Source organism: Anopheles moucheti, chromosome 2 (assembly GCF_943734755.1).
Source record: "Anopheles moucheti chromosome 2, idAnoMoucSN_F20_07, whole genome shotgun sequence".
NCBI lineage: Eukaryota > Metazoa > Arthropoda > Insecta > Diptera > Culicidae > Anopheles > Anopheles moucheti.
The window spans coordinates 97536195-97559029 of NC_069140.1; positions in this window are offsets into that span (position 1 = coordinate 97536195).

A 22835-nucleotide genomic window follows, 5' to 3' on the forward strand; every position below is an offset into this window, starting at 1 on the left:
TGTCCAGCGCCGTGAACAACGCGATCGCTTGTCGTCTGCTGAACGACGGAAAACAAAACAACGAGGCGTTAACAATTTCCTGCCACCGTAACGAACCCAACAAATGCTCGCGGAACGAATTTTTGTGCATGTCCATCACCATGCACCACCACGGCTCATCATCGTCCCACAACGGACAGGGTGCTTAGCGCGACAGGGCGCAATAGCTATGCCATTTAGCATGCAGTTTAGCGTTTTTACTCATTTCAAAGTCAACATGAATTTTATTTCTAGCATAAAAGTCAATCGTAACGAATGTGCCGTTGTTGTTGTGTAGCTCCCTTCGCTTACTCCTCCGCTAGGCTGCCCGATAATGAATGGGCTCATCGAAATGGTAAATGAATTGATTTCGGTAGCTACATCAAACACACCGTTAACGGGCACCGCCGAGGCTACTTGTGAAGTTTCCGCACGGTGTTTTTTGTTTTGTTTTGTTTGGGCAAACGCACTTGCTCGAAGCGCCGAGAAGAAACGAAAGACTTGAGCAAAAGCGACGAACCTTTTCTCGCGCGTCGAAATGTTCCCTTTAATATTAAACTGTGCGTGCTCGTTTCGGGGGGGATTCGGGAAGAAAGGAGCACTACCGAAAGGCAAAAGGCAAAAACGACATCTAAGGTGTGTGAGTCTGGCATGGGATTGGTGAACTCGACAACTCTCATTATTATTACCATTTTGCATTGCGAATTTCACCGGTGAACCGTGAAACGACACGCCACAAACCGTGTCCGAAAACAAGGTGTTTTGAATACGATGTGTTCACTTGTGTTCACGGAGGATCATACCGATATTTCTACTGGCCACCGATTGTTAACCCACACACAGCGGCAAACATGTCTTGTTTTATGATATGGGCGTTTTTTTTTGTTGTTTTGGTTGGTGTACGATCGTTTTCAAACGCGATCAACAGCACCACCACCAGACGGCCGATCACTTGCGGCGGGTGCGTTTGTAATGTTCAAGTGCAGAAGTGAAATTACTTTCCATTTTTGTCTGTTCACATTGTTTGCATACGGCACGGGGACGAAGGGTGTCGGTCGGAGACCAGCGTCCGCCGCCGCCGCCACCCCGTCAGACAGCTTAGTTTTGCATCATTAAAATTGGCTCCCGTTCGGAATACATTTCATTTCGTGGCATAATGACCATAGTGAGTAGGATTGGATTTGTTGTGCTGCTTGTTGGTGTTGTTTTGTCTCCAAATACTTGTTGTTAGACTTGCGTCCATTTTATTGCACCATTAACAATTGAATTGTGTTCGCTCCCGAACTCCTTTTACACTACTCGATTAACTTCCTGTTGATAAACCAATTAAAGGAAACGGTCTAATGGTATTGATTTTTTTGATAAAGTTTGGTTCTAAAATTGTTAAGAAGATCATTTGAAATACGCTTTAACTAGTCATTGTTAGTGTAGCGCGTATATTTAAAGTTTATTTGACGTAATATTAACATGAATTTTTTAAATATTTAACATAACTCTTCACACCCCCAAGCATAGCTTTGTTCTGTTTAGGAACGCATTTTTTTTTTTTGCATCAAGCTCACCTCAAAATCCGCTTCCTGGTTGTGACCCTGTCAATGTCAGCAGAACGCAGTTAGTGTGGTGGTGTCCTTCAGTACGGCAGACTTCTGCTCTCGATTGTTCTGTCCAGCAAGTCCGTTTCCCTTCACCGAATTTAAAAAGATTCTCATTAGTTTCATCCACACCCCGTGCGAGCTGGCGGCGAGTACGGATTTTTGCGATCTCACGCGGCTTACCGAACCCACCACCCCGGGTTCGGGGTTTTTGCTCGACTTTGAACGCGCGCAAGAATCGAAACCGAACCGGAGACGCCTTACGTCGTCACGATGGTAAACGAATGGGTCCCCTGTGTATATGTGGCTTTATTTTCCTGGTGGTGAATTACTTTTCCTTTTCGCCTACCGATAGTTAACCTCGACCAAGAGACGGGGACTCCTCCCGTTCGAGATTAAGAACAGGAATTAAGCATTCGCGCCCCGGATCGAACGTGCGAACGCTTAGCAACACCGTTTGCTTGTATAGTTTCAGTTCAAGGCAATCCTATTTTTTGTTGTTTCACTATTCACTTCTGTTGTTTTCGGTGCGGTCTGGTTTGTAATGGAAGTATTTGCTCGGTGCAGGATTGGCCGATGTAGGCAATAATCAAGGCCACCGTTCAGGCCCTTTTTGCTTGCTGCTGCTGGACCCTCCCGAATGAAACCGTTGCTTTGCTGCTGGGCATTGGGTCACACGATTTTATGAGGAAATGTGACGCCCTATTCGATCGGACGCCGCGCCGGGCCTACATACCGCCGAGACCCTAAGAGCGGTAGAGACACTTTGGGAATTAAGACAATTACAATGACGTAGAAAAACTTGAAAATCACGCTTTTCGGTAGCAGTTTGATTAGTATCGCACAAGATAGGCCAAATTATTTAGAAGTGTCAATACTATTTCATCATTTGACGTTATTCTAATAATGCTCATTTCCGGTAGATGGCGCTACCATGGCAATTGTACGGGCGAATCAGAGTCAAGAAGATCTCTATTCTCAAACATGACACGAAACACAAAATTTGTAGACTTTCTATTAGTACAACTCTAATATAACAAACGTAATATAGAGTGTAAAATTAATATATTTTCTACGCAATACAACCATGTATATTAGATATCATTTTAGAACATCACTTGACAGTTTGTCGCCAAACTTATTTCTGAAAAATTATTAATATAACAGTTTTCTTAGCATAAAATAAGAAGTATATTATACTAATCTAAAAGTTACATAACCTAGAAATTACTGATATGGTTAATGCATGGTTAGGACATCTTCTTGTACCAATTATTAAATATTTAATTTAATAGTAAATAGTCCTCCTGTATAACAGCTAAATAGCTCTACTAGAATGATGAACAACTATTAACTGCCACACGGGTCGCAATTAACCATAAACTGTCCCCTGAAGCATATTACCCTAAGCAAACAGTGACGAAAACCCTCGTTTCACACAAAAGAGACGTATGCAGTGGTCGCTTATGCGAAAGAGAACTTTAAACACACTCAATTAGTCCCCATGACAGGGAGCTGATTTTCGGCTTTTCGCACAATCCCATCAACACCTCCACTAATTATGTGCCTTCCTTTCAGTCCGAGTGTCGGGACGGTCCCGAACGAACACGTCTACCGGTAAATGGTTTAATTTGCTCGCGGTCTTTGTAGCAACCGGGCCGGAGATTGACGCTTCATTTCAATCAGGTCTGCTGCTAGCGCAAACCGCAATCGCATCAATCACAGTTGCCAGCCAGCTGCTGACCATCCCTCGGCTGCTGGGTTGAGAAGCGATTGTAACGCGATTGCTCGAGGGCGCTAAAATTGACTTCCACTTTGAGTGTGCAGCCCACCTTTGACCCAGTGTGAGTGTGCTACCTAATGGTGATCGGCCGTTACTATTTGCTTTGCCAGCACACCTAGTGCAACCCGGTGTACTTGTCTGTCAACCCAGGCCGAGTGACCCAATGCCTTCGTCGTTGAACGGCGGATATACGCCCGAACCAAAGAATCAAGACATCAGCACCATGTGGCGGCACGGCAGTTTAATTACCCACTTGGACATTCGTGTGCATATAATAGGACTACCGGATTTGCGCGAGGTCTTATGCCATCTGATCCATATGGGGTGTGTTGTGTGAGTTTGTGTGTGTGATTTGTTCTTCATTCGTTTCGGTACTTAGTGCTTAGGACATACGATTAATCCAACTCCAAGGCACGATTAAAAGGGCGTACTCTTGAGTGTGACTACTTAAGAAACAAATTCGTGCGTTTAAACACTTCTTTAAGTGAGAGGGTAGTGGTTAAGTAGTGCAACCGGTAGTAGAACTGCGCGTGTGTGTGGATTGTGGAACGGATTTTCCTTTCCAAACCGATTGCATAAGCTCCATTTAAATGATCACAAAAAGGCGTGAACTACTACAGACCTCAACCACAGGGGCTTTTTTCGCGGCAAAGAAGTTTCTAAGCGCCCGGTAGTATGACTTATGTTCTGCCCTTTTTTTATGCGGCACCAGTTTAAATAGAAGTAATTGGATCGCGGATGGAAGCTGGCATTACAATGAAGCGGAGTTGCACGTGTGTGGACACCGCATTAATTGACACTGCCTTTCCTCATTCAGGCAGGCTTTGGTACCTTCACACTTGCTAAATATATTCGATTTTTTTTATTGTGTAGGAATAGACAGCGGGCTATTTCCGCACTGCCCGCTGGTAAATGTGCTTAACCACTCCACTAACAGAACCGATCTGGAGTAACATGCAGTGCTGACCATGGGCTAATTCGTACCCTTTACTATGTTAGACACCGCAAAACAAACGCGCGCTGGAATTGGGCGTTGGACATAAGGCACGAATTTCTAAGCCCCGCGTATGTTTTGTAAACCTTCTCGGCTACTCAGGGTGGTGGCTAACTTGCCCGGGAAGACTTTCACTAATCTTGTACACCACTTGACGGGTGGTGGTGTGTTCGTGTTTGCCAAGCCAGTCGTCGGGCCGTTTAGTCAAACGATTGTGGTCGTCCAGTGCCCAATTAGAAGGTTTCTTAATCGACTAAATAAAAAAAAATCCGTCCAACGCTATGCGCTATGATACGATAATTACAACGATGAATTTGAGCAACGAAACAACCGATCGGCCGAGGCCATTTTATCGCCCTCAAGCGGTGCGCAGGGTACGGGTAGACAGGCCGCAGTGACCATCGGCGAGCAATGCAGTTTTGAAAAGGAGTTTTCGTGGTACGAATGAATGAAAAAAAAAACGCTCCGTGTGTCTATCTAAACTACAAAACCAAAATGCCAAACGCTGGTCAAGCAGAAACGCGTCACGACGCGACGGCAGAGATATATCGGGCGCGCTTGCCCGAAACATTATTATATCATCAAAATACGCGCGAGCTGAAAAATTGCCGCAAAACATTGTACAATTCAATTAGCAATATATTTCAATCTACTAACGTATCGCTAGCGCTGTTTTTCGCCATGCAAAAGGAATGAAGATTTATTGGCCACGATTAGAGTCATTGTGTGTTTATTGGGCAAAACGCAACGGGGCACGGGGGATGGAGAGCAGAGCAACCCCGGAGGGAGAGAACCTCGAATGATGGATAGGGTTCGCGTGTGCTGCGGTAAAAGAAAACCGTGGCAAGTGATCTATAGACGTTTGTGTCTCATTGGCTTTTCTTCCTTGTCGCGTTCACCTACTTCATCCGGAAAATTTTATTCCGCCAGGTGAAATATGCGAATCACCCTGTTGGGGGGAAGGTGGTGTAATAATATACCGAGCGGTTGGATAATTGGAACACCGGAGATAAATGTTCTGTGATCTGAATTCTGCCGGCCTCACAACCAATCATTGTTGCCGATATGGTATTTATTTACTATTGGGGTAGTAACGCTAGGAGTGTGTGTATATTTCCTTCCAAACGTTTGCTTTTGGCGGCGGCGGAAGCCTTTCACATGCTCTTTTGCCTGCCACAATGAAGTTAGATAATGATAGATTCTTATCATTTTGAGGAAAAACGTGACGTATGCGGTGATCTTTTCGCAAAGCGTTGTGAAGGGGTGCATTTGCATGATTGCATCATATTTTTCAACAAATTTTAGGAATAGTTTCTAAATTGCCATAAGTATTGGATGGTCACATAGTGTTTATCTAAGACTTGTCGACATAGTCGACATAGTCGATATTGAGCATATATCTTACGGTTTCTAACTCTAAAGATTGATTTATGTGTTGTTTTTTCCAGTTTATCGCCACTTTTTATAAATGGTGACAGATTAAATACCTAATTTTTGAAAAATAATAATATTAATCAACTTCATTACGGACAGTCAAGTGCAGCCATTACCATGCGTTGCTACACCCGTTGACATTGTATGTGAAATAAAACGTCAGTAGGTAATCAATTTTATTTTCCTTCAACTACTCAGTCTTGGTGCTGTTTTCCGTTTTTTTCCTCCGTTTTTTTCGCGCCACTTCTCGTTACTTCAGGTGGCATCACTTTCACTTTCACTGCCACCCGGCGGGTATACAGCGGGTGCAATGAATGAGCAAGCAAATCATCACACCAGTAATAACAATCGTTCATCGAAGATCAAACAGTCGGCAACGATGGGCTGTGGCTTGTGTGTATAAAAGGAAAAAATCATTTTACCCCCTTTTTTCCGTTTGATAAACGTGAGAGTTTTGCCAAAAATTGTTAACCCGTACACCGTTTGTTTGATTAGCGCAGCAGGAACAAACTGCGAAACGGTACGCATGATGTGTTTCAGTTCCACCAGCACATGCCTAGGTTGAAAAAGGTTTTTCGCAGGGAAAAGGTAACAAAAAGCAACAATCAATTCATCGGCAACATTTGCTGGAAGGTTGTGGTGAGGTGGTGCGCGAATGCGATCGTAATAGATTGTGATCGAAGCGTTTCATTTCACTTTATGAGCGGGTTTTGGTTATTTCTGTTGCTTTTTTTTTGCGCCTTCGCCAGCCGCCATGCCGTGAAGATGCAATCGAATGTGAAAGTGTGCAAAAATGGCAATACAAATTTGCGCCAGTCGTCATCGCATTATCATCGTTCGGTTGGCAAGGTTCTGGGAGAGCTTTTCTGGCTGATGGCGGGATGACATTTTCAATCAATTAAGACCACATCACCAAAGTCCTGATACCGGATGCCTAGTGATATTTAATCTCACACAGTACCCCTGTATAAATTAACGCTGAGTAACCTTAGTCGGCCACCGTGAACCACACTAGTAAACTTGCCATTTTATGTCAACCATTTATTTGATGGCCCATTTTCACTTTATCGCTTTCCTCGATGCCGATGCCGGTGCTGAGGTGGCCGTGTTCTTGCCCCGCACAACCTGTTCTGTTACAAACAGAAAAAAAAGGTTAACTACCGTCCTTCGCGGTTTACTGACAGCGGGGACAATTATTGAGTGTGATTTATGGATTCGGGAATGCGCAGCTGTTGTGTGCATCAAAAGCGCGTGTGGCCTCGACAAAATCGAAGGAATCAAATGTCATTAGCGCGTTTTAAAGATCAATTTGTTCGTGCCAATAAATGCTGTTTATGTGCATTAAATTAAGCTAAAATGGAACTCATTTAGAAGACTTCTGGTTTTGCTAAAACAAACAGCTGAATAAGGAAGTAATTTTTAGCTGTAACAATGAGATCAGTTTGGGTGGTTGTTTCAACCTTGCCCCAGCGCTATTATCTAACAACGGTAGCCCATGCTTGCGCGCTGCGTGGCCACTGTGGAGGGCTTCATTCACTCACCGCGCCCCGTATTGAGGTTGGCCATGGTCGAACGGTGCGTTCGTTGTCGGCAAGTATCGAAAGCAGGACACCGACCAGCGCACAACAAAACTGGTCCGATTGCAAATATCGTGCCCGATCGAATGCTGGTCACCAGACGCTGGCGCCCTCCCCTCGGCAAATACGATATAGCTCAGCGTCGTGTATGGCCCCGTTTGTCACGTTCGCCACGTTTGAAGGATGGGAGGAATGGAGAAAAACGGGCGCCCGGCTGGTGGAAAATCATGTGTGCACACTTCACTTCATCGGGTCGGTTTTGTTGAAGGAAACCGAAAATATAAACATACCCCCCTATCACGCCCGCCACCAAATGGCGCCACACCACCACGCTGTTGAAATAGAGAAGCGAAAAAAAAAACAGCTCCACACCAAGTGCGCATGGTAATGGGCAAAGAAAATGGCAAACCTGTGCCCGCGGTCTGTGGTAGTACAATCTCCAATGGAAAACCACCCCCCCCCAATAAGCGATGTAAATAGTTGGGGTGGAGAAAGAAAACATCGTTTTAAAATGTGTAACAAAAAGTGCACGAGTCTGATGGAAAAGAGACACATTGCTTTGGAATGATCCCGTTTGAGGAATACTAATAGGGTAGTAAAGCCATTCGTACACAAGCGGCTCTACGGGCCCCATTCAGCATTTCAGTCTTTCAGGTCCACAATCAATATGTTTATAATCACGTTTATATTATTTAGATTTCTGCCCAACTTTAGCGCACAGCCGTTCGGGACCGAAAGACAAAAAGTCGTTTAAATGTAAGTTCAAGTCCCACGAAAAGGGAAGGTGATAAAACGCTGAAGTCACTCCCTCATGCGGGCGACTCCCCGGAAGGGAGAACACGCTGAGGACTCATTACATAAATATGCTATTACGATACATGTGTTTTATTATTATTATTACCCTTGTGTGCCGAAATGATGGGAAAAGTGCAGTGAGATCTCGTAAGGGGAATGGTGATTGGTGAGGCGGGTTGTGCCGGTCAGATTAACCGACATGATCGGTAATGGGTGGTCCGTCGTGTGTGAGTGGCCGGGAGCAATCGTTTAGCGTTGCAGTTGCGTTAGAAGCATTCGGCTGTCTCGGTTATGACAGCGCCACCAGTTGACAAAGTAGGCAAAATGTGCCTGATAAAGTAAAACGGAGATTGCTTTTCCAGCATTGCTCCTGGTTATTGACGTTCCCGTGGGTTGTATGACAAAGTTCTATGAAACAGCGTCAGATCGAGAGGACAAATAACTTCATTTTAATTGGTTATTTGATCGTAGGCACTTCAAATTCGAATAGATAAGACGACCCATAATCTAATAAGGAAAATGATGAATTTAATTAAATTTTCCTTTCGAATATCTGTAGGAGTTACTAGAGACCAATTCTGGAGTATTATAGTTCAAAAATATGGACTCTACTCTACTCTTTCAGGACTCGACTCTTGGCATGCAGAGGAAGGTGTCAACTTCTAGGTCTGTAATATTTCATCTTGGTTTAGCTGAGCACTCCTTCTTAACTTCATCGATTCACCAGCTCCATTTTCTACGTCACCCTGATATTCCAGGACCATTTTCATCGACGACAGTCATACAAATAATAAAATGTTCCGTTGAGAGAACCTTGGATTTGTTTTCACCTGTATTTAGTGACTTTTATAGCTTCATTATTTTAAATTTAATTTTGTAACTTATTGCTTGTACATTCGTACTGCTTGAAGACACTTGCTGCGTCCTCAGCCAGTAACCACCTTCACGCTAGCTAACATACGCTTCCTACCAACAGGCACCCTTTAATCATATCGAATTAACCACAAACGGCATGCGATACGGCTGCAAACCGAACAAAGCCATTGCCCGCCGCATTGCATTGCGACACATCGTTCCTTGTTCCGATCGGGCCGAACCGCCGGTGTAGCAATAATTCTCGCGGGCTATCATTTACCCCCGGTGGTGGTTTCGGTGCAACCCTTCAACCCTCGTTACCTAAATACGACACCTCAAATTAACCCGTGCTTTTCAACGAGCTCACCCGTTCACCCACCTGCGGGATCTACTACTACTGGAAGTTAGTACTGTAAGCATGCAAATCGAATCGATAATGTCGATGATTTTGTGCTGCGAGGTTATGGGTCGCTGCACGTCCCACGTGTAAGGGGGTTAGCTGCAGTTAGATCGCTTAGCCTTAGCAAAAAAACAAAATAACCCCAGAACAAAATAAGGAAAAACGAGAACTACTCGTCAAGGGTCACAATTCGTGAAAACCGCGAGGTGCTACCGTCGATCGAGGCGCGATATGCACTAAAGAGGAAGTTTGCATGCAGTTTGCGAAACATCTGCAGGGGAGTTGCATTTTCTTCTTTTGTTGTTACCAAATGCCCCAGTGCATGGGTTTTTTTTTTTGTTGTATTCGTAACAAAAAGAGGAAATTGTCGGTTTAGGCATCATTATCGGAAAAGGTGCCGCCGCACAGCCGGGTGAGATCGAAGCATTAGCCAACGTTTTAAATAAGGCCACCCGGGCCACGGTTTCTATTATCCTCCCGGTAGAAGGAGGTGGCCTTTTGTTGCACGCGTGGGCAGATAATGCAGCCATGCAGATCCCTGCACAATTCGGTGCATGTGCAAGAGATGCAGAATTACTGTCGTTTAAATCTCATAATTGCTGGCGTCCTTGAGGGTTTTACGCTGAAACTCCGATGGAGGTCCATTTTCATCATCATCATCGAGCAAATTGATGCAATTGATGTATCGTTCAGCGATCCGCATTACTTCAAACGCTTTTTGCTGTTGAAACGAATGACTATCTTAGGCTGGAACGTTAGCCTATAGGCCCGCACTGAACAATCGTATAAAATTTGATCGGTTTGCTTTAACGAGCCGATTACAACGCACCGCCGCGATTAGGATCGCGTTGAAATAGAGACATTCTCGTGGGTGGGACATTCGGAGTTCCCCGAAAATTGTTCTGTCAACGGGTTCGGCGGGAGGTGCGGGTCAAGGATTTATGACCTGCCAAGAAGAAGAAAAAAAACGCACAACACGCACACCCCAGGTCCCTTATCCGATCGGATCGATATACACACGACGAGAAGGACATTCTATTTGCTACACCCCCGTCAGCAACCCGGGCGAGAGATGTGTTCGTCGTTAAAGGCTCCCAATATTTCACACTGTCAGAGGGCACCACCGTTTGCCACCGTTCAATCATTGCGTACGATCGACGCACGCGCATAGCTCACGCACGGTTCCCTTTCTAAGGTACGCACCGCAAGCCGGGGTGGCACTGGATTGACTTGAGGTTTGAGAAGGTCTTTGAGAAATTGAGATGTAAAATGTCAGTTTAATATTTGTCTTGTTAGCTGTTCCTCCAGCTTTGGGTGTAGGATAGAAACATGCATCTTGTTTTTTTTTTCTCTCCCTTTTTCGCGATCAGGTAATGGTGTTCGTGTTCGTAGGGTTTGCTGGTGAGTGAAGGTACTCGAAGGTGGTATGCATATTTGTTTAAGAGCTAACGATACACACAACCCCCCAACACCGTGGTGCGGTTGAAGTACACTCGAAAATCCCTGAAATCGGCACCCAATACGCTCTCCACCTGGCTGTAGTGAATGGTCACCCCCGAAATGACAGCCTGCACTCTTCAAGGATATTCTAGAGCAAACGGTCCAGCGGTGTGTCCTACGGTTAAGATGAATTGATTCCATTTTCGTAACATAACGTGTGTCATAAGCGCAAAACAGGGAGGGGGCCAAATAAATAGAGCTAATTTTCACCTTCTCATGTCCGGTATTGCGGGAGTGGTCACTTTTAAAAGTGCATACCACGCCGACTAGGCGACGAACCCCCATTATTTCTTTCGACTCCGATTTGGAATCTGAAGCGAACGATTGTGTTAATATGATTATGAAGGTAATCACCATCATCGTAGTACTGCATACAGGCTCGAGCTGAATGCATTTAGAACGTGTGATCTTGACAGGGGGGAGGCCGAAAATTGCTACACTGCTACTTACCTGAAGGTAGCGAGGGAGCGATCGGTATGCCACGGTCATTTTGTGCCACCCGGTTCGGAGGGTTTTTTTTTTGTTCCGGAACTCTCATTTTTGCACCTAATTCGCACCTTTAAGGGTGAAGGTTTCTTCATACGCGCGCTTATGCTCACCGTCCGTTTAAGGAACTGATCTTTTACCCCATGATCTCCCGGTGGAGCGCGCCTGGACAGGCTCTGTACCTAAAACAACACGATTCAATTAGCAACATTAGCCACACAGCAACTTCTTGGTAGGGAAATTTGTAACCTACCTTACTGTAACTGTCCACCCTACGTACGGGGTGATCCTTTTGATTCGCGCAATGATCCCCTCCAGCAAAAGCCCCGTTTCAAAAAGAGGGTAGAAGGGGCTCATTTTTACCATTCACTTCTCCCACCGGGCAGGGGACGGTAACGGTGATCTATCGACGGAACGGAAACTCTCATGTCGGGGCGCGTACAGGATTCGGTGGGCGCGGTTATTATGTGCACTTGTGTATCAGCTGTTCACAGTCACCGTGAGGTCCCGAATCCCGGCGGTGGTTTCGATTGCGTGAGTTGTGCTGCGGCCGGTGCACGAGCCGGACGAGTAAGATGTGATCGATTCAGACTGTGTGTGTGTGTTGTACCGTCCGTTCGAAGTGTGTTTTTGAGCTGAGTAGAATTCTAATCGATGCTGGTACGAATTCGCGAGCAGTAACAGTAAAGTCAGAAAACTGCTCCAAAAGCTGGACACGCGAGGAGGTTGTGGGGAAGATGTGAGGATGCACTTGTAGCTGTTGAAGTGGATTGCGAGTCCACAATTAGCATTCTTGTCGGGGACTCACTGCGTGCGTGTGTAATTTATGTGACGTGTGTGGTGAAAAGGGTGAATGTGACGGGATTAAGATCTTACGGTGACTACAACGCTGACTTGGCAGGGTTGTGAATGAATCACTCCGCCAGTAGATGTGCGATCATCCAAGTGATCTTCACTCGCAGTGCATACTTCCTTCTTCTACACTAAATGTAAGTGAAATTCATCCACCGAAGTGTATTATAACATCCAACTGCTTCTAGCCTCAAATCGACATAATACGGCAATTTGTACGGCACTCACCACATTCGTATCGTAAATCTTGTCTGGTTCGCGCTCCTTTTTTCCAGATGCCTTCACGTACCCACCTTACGCGTTCCGTTCGGCGCATGTTGCCAAAGTTCGCTTGCGCTGCGGGTTCGAAAAGTATGTCGGACATTTTAATACAAGCGAGACCCGCGGCTGCACTTGCATCGGAAGTCGGAAGAGCCTAACGCCATTTGCAGCGCAAACGCAACCGGTTGCAAACCTTTACGCGTGTATCGTAATGAAGTTATTAATTGTGAAGCTGATGGGTACGCACCCGGCACAGCACTGCGCCCCCTTTTTTCCGGTGCGATGCGTTCTTGTGCAATGGCGGATGTGGCGGGTTGGCCGATGCTGAATATTCGAGGGCGGAAATTGGTCGGTCGTCGTTCGGCTAGAAGCGGTGGTAGCGTTGGCTTAACCCGCGCACCGGTTCGACGTATTAAGAATATTAATTAGCCATCGAACGGGGCCGCGCCGCTGCTGGGTGGTTGACGGTTAATGGAAGCTAATAGTTGGCCCCGCCAGCGTACATGCTTAACCTTGGTGTAGGGTGGAGTGTGTGCTCTGTCGGGGCGATGAATCATTTAGTTCTCTCGTGGGGGAGTGATGTTGAAAGATCGGTTCTAGGCATTGCTTTGGGCGTGTGATCGCAATTGGAGATCTATTGAAACTATTGAAGATTCTATAGGAGCATGAGTGTTCTTCTATGGATTCTATAGAAGAATGAGTTTATAGGAGTAATCCTCAACCCAAGACCCTGCGTTCCGAAATGCTCTTCTTTGTTATACTCAGTTGTAGATTTAATCCTCATCTCGAATGTCCAACGATCATCAGAGACGTTCAACATTTATTATTGCGTTTTTGCTGATCTGCAACGGGAATAGGGCTCGATCCTCGTTATGCGATCCCTTTTTATCCCCACTGACGGTGGCGCCCTCTTTCGTCATTCGTTCCGAACTCAGATCCTCTAAATGGGCAGCTTTGTGTCAAAAACTTCAGCCATTCCGTCTCTTCATCCGTAATGCATGAAGAGACTAAATGATGTCCACCTGTGTGTTACTTATACAAATATATGAAGACGAGATTAAATTATCTGTTAAAAAGAGCACTTAAAAAGCAATAAAAAAGGAATTATAGCGCTCGGACTTAAATCGTCAGCCCAAAATTGAATCTTAAACAGAGCCGAACGAACGACCGTTTAGCCTGTGCCACAGTAGCCGCTCAGCTCAATTACGGAATTCCGCATCGACACTATACACGCCGGCACTTGGGCAGAAAAGCGTAATGAACCGTACAATTTACCGGTGCGCAGGGCAGTTAATCGGTATGGTATCAACAACAGCAACAACACAGTTCATCGTTGCCGGTTGAGGGGAATCTGCTTGGCCGATTCCCGAAGCAACGGATGGGCTCAGGCTCTGCAAATAATCACGTTGAAATCAGGATGGTGTGTGCGGACGTTCGTTTGCCAGGGTGCATCTCACCATACGTGCAATTAAAAAGCACTCCTACCCAGGGAAAGGGAAAACTAGTAGCGGACACGCTTCCTCAACTTGTGGACCCCGGAGTGTCAAGGTAAAAGTTGATGGACTCGACCGGACAGGTTCGTGGATTCGGTTCAATGAGCGGACGCGCGCGCCAACATTTTGCGACACTGACGCCCCTTCGGCTGTTTTTTTTTTCTTCGATGGCTTCCTTATTGTTGGGCACGCGCCTTTTTGTACTCGTCTTCTGCTGAGGCCGTTGGCCGGGGTCGTTGGGGGTCTTCACTGGCCATTAGCGCGGTCATGGATCCAGTTTGCGGGCGATGCGACCGACCGAAATGCCCGAACAAAACAGTACACGCGTAGCGCGTTTTGCGCAATCAGGTAGATCTTGACATTCGACCAGGGACGATCGTGGATGATGGGCAGCAGGTGTATGCGCGAACGGCTCTTGCGATGGAATACAATTTAATGGCTGGCAGTTATTCGTCTTTTGTGTGGGGTGTTAAGCCTATTAATTCACCGCATGTGGTAGCTCTTATCGGTAACACCCTTGTTGTTTACTAGAGCAACTTATACGTAAAATAAAAGCATTAAGATCTGATCGCAAAATCGCGCTGACTAAGCCACCTTGAATGGGAAGATAAAATCCGCACCGTGTGCCGATCGCAATCTTGACCATTAGATTTAAATCCACCCACCCACTAGCCGAAGGTTATCAGAAATGTGACTGCAAAATCGTTAAACTGTTCCTTTTGCCTTCGTTGGACGACGTGCATTCCAACTCGATCGCGCCAATGACCCACTGACCATATGATCCGGGCGGAGTGGTTTCCTGCACACACCGATAGCAACACATGAGACACCTATATACACAGACAGACATATCTAAAATCATAATCATTTGTGAGTCCATAATTTACGCGTGCTTACTGGACATACATTTAGATACTTACAAACACACCTCGCTCTAGTGGTCGAATAGTGCTGGGAACTGGTGCGCTTTGTCCTCGAGGATACCTTTTCCGCCGTCGCTGGGATTGTGTCGCTGCTGTGGAGGTGTACATTATGGTTAGGCTGGTTGTGATGCGATATGGGCAACTGAAAGTAAGCCGACCATTAAAAAGATACTGTGTTTGGACCTCAGGTGTGACTCAATCGTAGAAATAACGAATAACGTTTGAACTGTAGCGCAAAAGATGAATTTTGGGTTTTGTTGGAAATAATTGACAAAACCTTGAGGATTGGCCCCCTAAACAAAAGATCCAGAATACTTAACGAGACTGGTATCAAACAGTCCAGTTGAGTGAAAACGAAGTATTCCTCAGGAAAAGAGGATGGATTATAAACTCCCACAACATAGCAGAGTTTGATCATAGTAGGCAGACATTACTAAAGATGCGTCAGAAATTGGACGAAGGAGCTCATGAGACATTAATCAAGTTTAATGAAACGCCTACTACGATATTGACTTCAAAATGTGTGTTCTTCGATCATTGTAATTATTCGTCATCGACCAAATGAAATCCGCTTAAAGGCTCCCTTAACAACAAATAGAAGAGCAGCCATAAAATTATGGCAACTGTAAATTAAGTACATGACAGGTTATCGCTTTTTATTAAACCCATAAACCAACCCATGCCCTGTGTCGTGCGGTTGTTAAATTGAATTTTTATTTAATTCCCAACAAGCATTTATGAGGTACGAAATTGTAGCCGATCCATTATTCTGTTGTACACCTTCTCGGGGTGCCGGTGTTAAGCAAACAGCATCACTTGTTTTCCCATCGAACCATGATCGAGTAGAACTAAATTCATTAGCTATGGTCGCGAGAGTACGGTGAACCTGTTACCATTCTTCGAGCAAACGCGGCGCTACCAAAACACCGAAGGGCTCTACGGCCCCGCGAATGCTCAACAAGACACCGCCCTCCGCGCTCCACGTCGGCAGGGTTTGCCGCTCGGGCCAATAATCTCCTGTTATGATTCAATTAGACCTGGCGGCCCGGTACTTTAATTATGAAACGGTTTGTTTTGCCATCAATGGACATCGAATCGACATCACTGCACGGTGGGGGCTGTTTAGGATGTGGATGGTTGCGGGTACCTGTTAATGATGGTGCGAGATCGGTCTGTGCGCGAAGGTGAGGCACACTCAAATCACGGCATCGCGCTTCGTGGTGCGTTTGTTACCATTCCAATTCCGCATTACCCACTCCCGCTGCCCGGTGCAGAAATAAAATAAATAACGACCCTTACAAAGGTGGCACGCGTTTGCACGCCACAGGTGAATGTTTACTTTGTGGCCGAGGCATTCTCTCGCCCAATACGGTCCCTAGAGATGGGGTGGGGGAGGGTGGAGGTACGTGCTCGATCGACTGCGTTGCAGTTGCTGGCGTGTACGTACACGCAGCAGGCCATTGTGTGTTGTACGCCTTCCAAACCCACAAACCCGAGACCCTCTGCGGTTGACTCACAAAACTCCGATGCGCCTCGATCGATCGATCTTGGCTGGCTGGAAATTGAAGGAATTGGACGGAGTTGCGCGAAGGAATTTCACCTTGGGCTGCCACAGCGCAGCAACACCGATGCCGGAGAACCCGACCGATCGGTGCCGGACGGATGCGAAAGGAGTTTTCACGTTCGTGCCAAACCTCCCCTTGGCCTTGGGAAGTCCCCATGCGGGGAGTTGCTTTGTGTTATGCTAACGTTTAGTGTGCGGGCTATTATTGTTGCAGCTAAGGTCAGCTCGATCGAGAAAATTCTCTCCGGTTTGACGCATATCTAGGTGACATCCTGGTTCTTCGCACACAGAGTCTGGAACTCAGAGCAGCCAGAGTGTTCTTTCAATTTTGTACACGAATTCGAATGTCTAGAATCAGAAAACTCAACACTCCATTATATGTTTAATTATATTTCGATTATTCAATGTATTATACAGTCTATCGATCAACTTTCCTATCATCCCGTTATTGATACTAGCTGTCAATCTATCGTTCGTTTATATTACATAGTTGTGAGTTATAGTAAACTATGCAATGGTGTTGCCATAATTATATGAAAAGAAACAGTACGATGGAGATTAAAAATTAACCTTAAAACCATCGATTTATGTGCAAACCACTGTGGCGCTCCGAATGATCGAATTAAAAATGGAAAAATTAATTCCGTCACAGCGGGCCGCCAAAAAGGTCATCCAGAGCAAGCCCAACATAACCTCGACCTTTCCAGTTTCAAGCTCCCATGATCATGGTACTCACATTTCAGGCCTGTCCCAATAATCTCCCATAAAAAACCCCCATGTGGACCCCAAATGAACTCTGAACTCTCTGGAGCTGTTTTCAACCACCGAAGTGAGCAGTGTTCCTTGTTGTAGTAACTGTTGTTCCACCCAAGAACTAGCCAGACGTGTCGCAGTAGGACAGTGATAGTGTGCGGTACTGTCTTGGTAGTTTTCTATCCGCCTTTGCACTAGTTTCGTTCAACAGGGTAGAGAACCGAGCAAGTGGTGGCAAATTTATGCCACTCGCTCAAAGTGCCCTCGATGGCGCCAGGGCACACACGGTCTGAAAAGTCCGGCATGTGTATAAAATACCACCTTATGCAATAACAAACCAGTATATCCCATATTCCATCTGGATTGCCGACAGCTTTGTCATGGTACATTGTGACTCGAGCCGCATTGAAATTATCCTTTTTGATTATTGTTTTATTAGCTCCTTTTTTAAAAGGCATAAGGCAAAGGCTCCGGGTTTTTAAAGCATAAAAGCCGCAAACTGATTGTAGCTTTAAAAACCTTGATGACACGACCCATCGCCTTGAGGTTGAGCTTTGATTTGCATTTTATGAAAATATATGCAATCTATAATTAAAACCCTACCACCACGACATTGATCTTTTGTTCGATGATTAACGAGCCTTACGCATCAATTAAACGGCAATAAATTGTTCTCCTTAATTGATATCGATTTAACGTTCATTTTGTCGCTTTCTCTACTCTTTTGCAGGTAACTGGATTCACGTGAATTGATGATGTTGAACAGTGATACAAATTATGCTTAAATTAACCGACAAAACCTGAAACGGAAGCCAGATGTCTCATTTCGTACGATACGGAGCATAAAAAAGAGAGATCTAACGCGTAAGTTTGACAGTAATAATTCTTTCGTAGGGTAATATTTTTGGTTTTAGAAAGCTGAATAATCAACACATTTTCTTTTCGTCGTTGGGAATAATGATGGAACGATGTAAACGAACCTCTTTCCCCCCTGCTGGAGCTGGGCGAATGCGTCGAACGCTATAAATTGGCTCCGTTTGTTTTCACATCGAAATGCAAACCTAAACTGGTCACTTTCCTCTTCCGCCTGTGTGGGACAAATGACGCATATTCATAAACCTCCCAACATCCCACTAGTTTGTATGCTCAATTAGTCCTCCGCGCACACACACCTGGAGGTGTTTTTCCACGCGCGCACGGTGTGGAAAGTTGCAATAAATTCTTCACATTGAAGTCCATGAACGCCGCGTGTCCTCGACCCGTTTTTCCACGGTTGGGACCCACGCTGTGCCGGCGCACCACGGCGTACCGGACCTGGATACTTCCGTTTCGTGACAGTACGCAATGAAGAAGCGATCGGTACACGCCACAGGGAAGGATGCAGATCGGGGCAAGCCGGTCAACGGAAATGATGCATATGCTTCACACCATTTCAGTACACACACACACAGATTTATACACAACTTTCGTTTCGTACAGCGTATGATGCAGATCGCCGCGGAAATCGTGTACACTCCCGTGTAAATTGTGAAATTGTCACCGTGCTGTGTGTGTGTAACGCGCCTGCCCGATCAATGTTTTCGTTCGCGTGTACGTGTGAGCGTTACCGAGAGTTGGGATAGTTTATTTCCCTTCGCTGCACCTGAACGCGCCTTCACGGTGGAACGGTTTCGATCGGATCGACGCTATAAAATATGACACAATCACGTACCACGTGCCGGCGGGATGAAGATGAATGAGGTGCATTAGCATTAGGCATCGACGAGGGAGATAAACATGCATTAGACATGCCCCGGAAGGTTGAATCGAATGTGTACGTATTTGCGTGTGCGTCATCGATCATGTCCGTATTGTTGGTGCAGGAAATGGAGAGGTTATAGCGGAAAGAAGACTATATTTGGCATGTCTATTTAGTCAAATATAATCATACCTGTTTTCAGTGTAAAATTATTGCTAGAAAAACCTTATAGAGTAGTAAATACTTATAACTGATTCGATAGATGACCAATTAGTCATCTTACAGTCATTACTTACGGATACGATAAATCCCATTAGATATTCGTCAGTTACTGTTAGTTTCATTATGTAGGTCTGACAATTATTTGAACCGTGAAGATTTTTAATCCATTATTTGTGGTTCCTAATTTCACCGAGTGATGCGAAAGAGATATTGTGACCAGGGATTTATTTTGGGGCAGAAATTCTGTATCTCTACTGTTATCACAAAGTAGTTGATAATATAGCTCCCAACAAGTATAATTTATCTGGCACGATATTTTGTATGATTAGATCACTTTCCATAAATCTCAGTGTCTATTTTAACCGAAAAACCACAAGTTTATCAGTAGTTGGCTAAATTATAGCAAACAATCTTAGTAGTAGAATTTTATAGCAAACCTCATAGTTTATGGATATTCTGCGTTGTATAATGTAGATCGATTCTAAGAGTACGTGACAGTGTTGTTGCAACTAATGATCTTTCGGACATCCAATCGCCGATGTCTTCCTTTATATCTATGACACTATCTCCGATCGACCTTCATCAAACGTCACAGCATACGCGATCTAGAAGCTTAAGTGCTTTGCAAAACACTGACACGTGCTCCATCACGAATCGGAAAAGGCCATCGCAAGCTGTCCTGATCGATCGACACACAAACAGGTACCGGATCAGGATCAGCCGATGTATCAAAACATCGCGTCGTGTGTGTCTTCCCCGCAGTGAGGAGGTCAACCTGACGCACCTTTAAGTGCTACGCAAATTGTGGTCCTCCGGTGGGTAAATTAATTGTAGCACGAGCGGCACCACCATCCCAAACGTCACCGAATCACGGCCAACGATGCATGCCGATGCAATTGAGGTCGAAGGGTTTGCCCTGATGTGTGGAGTAGGAAACACATGGGTTGAATATAAAATGACACAACTCGTTAGATGGAATGCTTTGCATAGTGGCACAGTTCCACAGTAAAAGACAAGAAAGATGATCCTGTGCGAGCTGTGAAAAATGTGTTTTAATATTACTTACAAATTAAAACGCCACATGCCACCATCGCCGCGCATTCGTGTGTGCGGGTGTTGCGCAATGGAAGGTGTCTGAAGCGTGGTGTGCACAATTTGTACCGGATTGTTTACGAGACCTACCCGACCGTCGGGTTTGTTTCCCGCCTTTCTATTAGTAGCTAATGGACCTGCTGTAACGCTCGTAAGCACATTAGTAACACTTATTTAATGGCGCCCTCGCAAACGTATGATAAAAATTGTTAACAATCGATCAACTCTGCGAGCGATCTAGATCTGTTTCGGGCCGCTTCAGGAGGGTGGTGGAAAGAAGAAAGAAACAAGAAAGCCAAAATTACCAAACAAATCTGTTTGTTCCACCCACGCGAACCGTTTGTCGGCCGATGATTAAGCTCAATTTAATTAGCCCACCGTTTTTATGCAACACGCACCCGGCGCAAGGTTGATTGGTTAGTTTACTGGTTTTGTTGATATGAAAGGATGATGATGATGATGATGATGATGATTATGATGCTGACCATGTATACTGGCGAGGGTAGTTTTAGTGTTCGTGTTTGACCACGGAATTCCCGTTTCGCGCTTGTGTGTTTACATGACCAAATTCAATGCTTGAACCTCGGTACGCGTTCGTCGCTCCGAAGAAGCCGAAGTAAAACAACGGCCCCCGCCGAATGTTGTCACAGACGCCGACAGTACCGACGCCAACAGTTCAATGATTGGTAATTTCAATTGAGAAACACACAAACGGTACACCGACCGCAGTCCGCTAAGCAGCTACTACCGCTAAACTAAGTGCGAGGACACTAACAGCCAGCCGGCGCAGGAAATGAGGAACGCGAAAGAAGGATGAAATGAGACAGTGCTACATGGAAGAAGAAGGAAAAAATGGTTGACAAACGGATTTTGCGGTTTTGTGGTTACCCACCCCCCAGCTGCCCACCCCGTCTGGGCTGGACCCACCCCACATCCGCTAATGGTGGCCGACTGTGCGCGCGCGTGATTAACCCGACAAGTAGCTTTCTGTTTCTCGATCAACTTTTACATAATGATGAAGCTGAACAGCTGCGTAGCTCCAGCTCGGGCTGGAATAAAACGGGTGGAGCTGGTGAGATATTTAAGCTTTACAATGCAAGCGAATATCCACCCCCTCCCCCTTTCTACTGCATGATCGTGAAAGTGTCGATCGTGTGGAAGTTACGATGCTGATGGAGTTTGCATCATCGGGATTTTGACCACTTTGTGATGTTTTTTTGTGTTGCGTCTCCTCCAATCGGGCAATCTATGGACGGGTGTGACCTTGTGGACCTACCAGCGAGCGCGGAACGATCGAACTATAAAACCTTCCTTTCTGTGGGCGCTTGTGTTGTTGGCGAGTTCGGGGAAAGAGTGCGGGGAGTGAAGATGGAATTTGTTTTGCTCAAAAAAGAAGAAACATAAAGCACCCGAACCCGAACCCGGTAATAGTGGGTCAGGTTCAGGCCAATCCTCTTTCGAGCTGGTTGGTTAAGCAAGGGTTGTTGGTAGTGCATTCGGAAGATGTCCCCGTTTGTGGCATTTTGAGGTCGCGGCATACCGCTGACTAATGGGTCCTACTTCCATGCCGCGTACCGATTCGGCAAATAAATCAATCAAGCCAGAGGTTGGTCTGCTGGGGGGGGATTTTGCGCATGCACACGATTGCAACAATTCAAATTGCGGGTTGTTAAAGGCTTTACATTTCGGACGGGTTCCCCCGGGTCTTTGGCTGCTGCCAGCGCAGGGGGATCAATAAAGCCTCAATCAGACGCTGCTGAACTGAAGAAGCGATGATGCAAGACGGCCTAATGACAATAATCCACAACTATGTGTGGTACATTCTTTGCCAAATCAGGTGTAGCACCGATCCTAACGATGATTGATGGAATGCGGTCCCCGGTGTGTCGAGTCCTGCCCCGTCGCTTGCTGCGAGCGATCGAATGGGGAGGAGGATGATGTGCATGGAAAATTCGACCCCACGTGTCAGCTTCTCGTTTCCGTCATGAGGCGATGATTTATGTTATTTGCCTATTTTGTACCATACCACCTTCCTGCCACATCTGTCGGAAGGGCCTTCCAGCGAGGTGCTAAGCGCATAATTGAAAATTGCTGCAAACTGCTGGGCTAGTTTTCAATTTCAGCCCGCAACCGGCCAAGGTGCCTAATGAGCGTTACGAATGATAATTACCCACCCAAATACCCTCGCGTACATTCGCGTAAGGTGGTACACGGTTGGGGTGTGTTTTTGGGGTGGTTCAAACTGCAATCCAATCGGAAGGTTTTGCACGTTAAAATGAAACCAACCAGCTGCAGAACAACAAGGCCTCGCGAACGGGAACTTTCGATACGATAATGCAGTTAGTGGCATGTGTGTTAACACTGCCTAAAATTGTCTTGGTGAAATTAAGACGAAACACTTGATCGCGATTTCATTTGCAACTGACCTTGTGATCGTATGGGCTGATTTTTTTTTTTGAGGAGGGCATTTGACATTTCAAAACTCGAGGAGGGGTTTCAATAT